The sequence below is a fragment of the Prionailurus bengalensis genome, chromosome D1 (genome assembly GCF_016509475.1).
Source record: "Prionailurus bengalensis isolate Pbe53 chromosome D1, Fcat_Pben_1.1_paternal_pri, whole genome shotgun sequence".
NCBI classification, from domain to species: domain Eukaryota; kingdom Metazoa; phylum Chordata; class Mammalia; order Carnivora; family Felidae; genus Prionailurus; species Prionailurus bengalensis.
The window spans coordinates 64,175,148-64,179,064 of record NC_057346.1 but is presented as its reverse complement, the minus strand read 5'-3'; the positions used below and the strand labels follow the sequence as shown (position 1 = coordinate 64,179,064).

The 3,917-nt window shown below is 42.8% G+C and overlaps 1 pseudogene; it reads left to right on the top strand.

Moving 5' to 3' along the window:
• Positions 1-610: 610 nt before the first annotated feature.
• Positions 611-2,083, top strand: LOC122482651 (annotated as a pseudogene).
• The last annotated feature ends 1,834 nt before the right edge of the window (positions 2,084-3,917 follow it).

Here is a 3,917-nt window from a genome sequence, read left to right as displayed (position 1 = left end):
TCCTAAGAGAAATTAAATATTTTGTTCACAAACAATTACAATTTTTCTTATCAGCTTTATTCAAACTATCCAAAAACTCAAAAAAAAAAAAAACCCAAATGTGTGTCAACAGATGAATACACAAATAAACTAGTGTATCCTCATAGTGCATCCATTTAACAGAATACTACTCAGATTTTTAAAAATATTTATTAATTTTTGGGATAGCACCAGTAGGGGAGCGACAGAGAAAGGGGGACAGAAGATCCAACGCAGGTTCTGCACAGAGAGGCTCACAGAAGCAAGCACAATGTGGGGCTTGAACTCACAAATGACAAGATCATGACCTGAGCCAAAGTCAGACACTCAACCGACTGAGCCACCCAGGTGACCCAACTCAGTATTTTTTTTAATGAACTGCTGAAAAAATGTAACATCATAATTGAATCCAAAAAACACTCTGCTGAACAAAAGAACTAATCACAAAAAGTTCATACTGTATGATTCCATTTTTATGAAATTCGAGAGTCAGTAGCTACTTGGGGACCAGTGTATAAGAACTGACAGCAACCCAGCGTGCCCCTTCCTCACTGCCCTCCCAAATCCTGCCGCAGCCATTGCTGCAACCACGATGCCGAAACGAAAGAAGCAGAATCAGTAGCAGCTGCCACCACCACAGCAGCCCCCGCTGCCAGAGCAGGAAGAGACTAGAGTCGAGGAGGGTGGGAGCGCCATAGGACCACCCAGGCTTCTGGGTGCCCCCCCATGGCCAAATGGAAAGCCGGGTGACCCAAGTCAGTCCCAAACTAGAATCCTCCCACATGTCCACCATCAGTAGAATAGATAAATAAGTTGTTGTGTGTGCATGCAATGGGAGACTACACTGCAAGAAAATGAATGAACTCCTGCTATAGGCAACCTGGATTAAATCTCACAAACACGATGTTGAGTGAAAGGAGCCAGACAGGAAAGAATGCAGATTCTCTTCACAGAAGTCCTCCAGGATCAAGGGGACCAATGATTTCACCACTAGTGAGTCTCAAACCTCCTCCCTGGGGCAGAGGCCCAATTCGGGGGGCCTAGGCCCCAGATGTGGCCCATATGGTCATGGTTGGTGGGGGGCCAATACTGAACCTCCTTTTCCTGGACCACGCCGTGGGGGTCCTTCCAGAGGAAGGACCACAAAGAGCAGAGAAAAATCCTCAAAAGCTCATAAGTTGGTCTCTATCTGCCACCCAAGGATGGCCCCCAAGTTATGGAAGACAAATCCAACCACCCTGTCTGCCAACACTTTGCCAAAAAAGGGCCACTGTTGATATGAGGACCTCTGTGCCTTCTACCACGCAGGCATCAATGGACCTCCTCTGTGAGACTATGCCTTCCCATCAGGGCTGGAAGGAGCCATCTGGGACCTAGCAGTCATATATTTCCCTGTGGCCCTGTGATGGCTACTGTGAGGCTGTTCCACCGACCACCCTCAATCAGTGACACCCACCCCCATCCATCACCTCCCCATTTGGGGTCCAGAGTTGTGTTTCATCACGGTGCCCAGTGTGTGGTCTTTCTTCTGATCCAGCCTCTAGAGACTCGCCTTCAAGACCCCATCTTTGCTCCCTTCAACTGCCTTCTGGATCCTCTTCCCCCTCACCAACTGACTGAACAGGAAACCTCTTTGGTGCTGTTTCTTGTGCATCTGTTCACCCAGTCCCCAGTACTGCCTTTGATTCCTGAGAGCCCTGGGGCAGTTTCCTAGCATTCCCTTCTAGCTGCTTAAGTCCTTTTTAAAATGTAACAACCCTTACCTTCAAAGTTGCCCGTTGTCCTGTGAAACTCACCAGGTTGACCTGGGGTCAAGTATGGATGACTGGTTCAGAGTTACTCCCTGAAAGGACGCTCTCCCTGCTTTTGGATTTTGTAATTTCTGCATCAGTAGCATGATCTCCACCACTCTGGTCTGTGATCACTGTGCTTTGTGAAACTGCCCATCCCCTTGTATGCAGCCTCTCTCAATGTCCGTGGCCTCTTTGTGACGTCCCGACACTAGAGTAAGTTTTTCTGCCAAAACAAATGAGACTTGGTGCCCTCTAGACTTTCCATACCTCCCAACATGGGAGAATTGTGAACCTTTCTGCAAAAATGCCCCCCTGGTCTCCCCATCCTGGCGTTGGTTTTTCTGCGTTTGACACAAGTCCATGAGATGTCCTCTAAAGCTTCTGACAAGTAACCTTATCTCCTCTCCAGCCCACTTTAGTTACACTATGTCATTGTGAGGCCACCAGCCCTTTCATCTGAATTCTGTGAATCTCCACCCGGCCTACCTTTGGGTGGAACCTGGGCAGTAGGGTTGCCTTCATCTAACCTTCTTCCCTGCATCCCTGGCACTGGTTGCTTTCTATAAAAATAGCAGTGAACAGGCTCAATTTTGAACTGGCCCTGAGGAAATGGGTCAGGAGTTGTGTGGGCAAGAGGGAAGGATGAGAGCCGTTGGAGAACTGAGAATTAATTTTTTTTCTTTTAAACATTTTTTATATTAGTAATAAATGCAGTGGAAACAATAACAAAAAAAAGAACTGACAGCAAAAGTCCATAAGGAAATTTTCTGATGAAAAATTTAAGATGTATTATATATCTACTATATTATATTATAATAGATGTCTTATATTATATTAAAGTTATAAATCCATTAACTGTAAACTTGTACAGACACTGTGGAAAACAGCATAAAGTTTCCCCCCAAAATTACAAATAGAAATACCTTATGATCCAATAATTCCCGTACTGGGTATTGGCCCAAAGAAAATGAAAACACTAATTTGAAAAGATATATGCTCTCTTATGCTTATTTCAGAATTATTTATAATAATCAAGATAAGGAAGCAACCTAAGTGTCTATTAATACACAAGTGGATAATGAAGATGTGGTATATATATACAATGGAATATTACTCAGCCTTTAAAAAGGATGAGATCATGCCATTTGTGACAAGATGTATGGACCTAGAGACTATTATGCTAAGTGAAATAAGCCAGTCAAAGAAAGGAAAATACCATATCATGTCACTCATATGTGGAATCTTTCAAAAACCAAAAAAATAAAACCCACAAAAAAACAAAGGATTTATTCAAACAGAAAGCAAAATCAGACCTATAAATACAAACAACAAACTTATGGTTACAAAGGGGAAGGGATGGGAGGATGGGCAAAATGGGTGAAAGGGAGTGGAAGATACAGGCTTCCAGTTATAGAATAAATAAGTCATAGGAATAAAAGGTAGAGCATAGGGAATATATAGTCACTGATATTGTAATAGTGCTGTACGGTGACCAATGGCAACTACACTTGTGGGGAGCATAGCATAGTATATAGAAAAGTTGAATCACTATGTTGTACACCTGAAACTAATGTAACATTGTGTGTCAACTGTACTCATTTAAAAAAAAATTTAATTTTTTTTTAAATTTTTTTTTCCACATTTTTATTTATTTTTGGGACAGAGAGAGACAGAGCATGAACGGGGGAGGGGCAGAGAGAGAGGGAGACACAGAATCGGAAACAGGCTCCAGGCTCTGAGCCATCAGCCCAGAGCCTGACGCGGGGCTCGAACTCACAGACCGCGAGATCGTGACCTGGCTGAAGTCGGACGCTTAACCAACTGCGCCACCCAGGCGCCCCATAAAAAAAATTTAAGTTGTACATCTTTAAAACTTATTTTTATAAAATCTCATCTGCATGCCAATTTAAAAATAGGGAGAATTCAGGAATAAGTTATGAAATAGCAACTCATATGAAATCCATTCAGTGAATCATTCATAACAAAGTTATTGAAGCAAACGTGTTGAAGCCAGAGGATACAGATTTCCATGGTATGTCATAAATGTGAACAGTTTTAGAAACGTAAGCCACTAGCATACTGTAGAACCTTTACAAGTATTTAGAA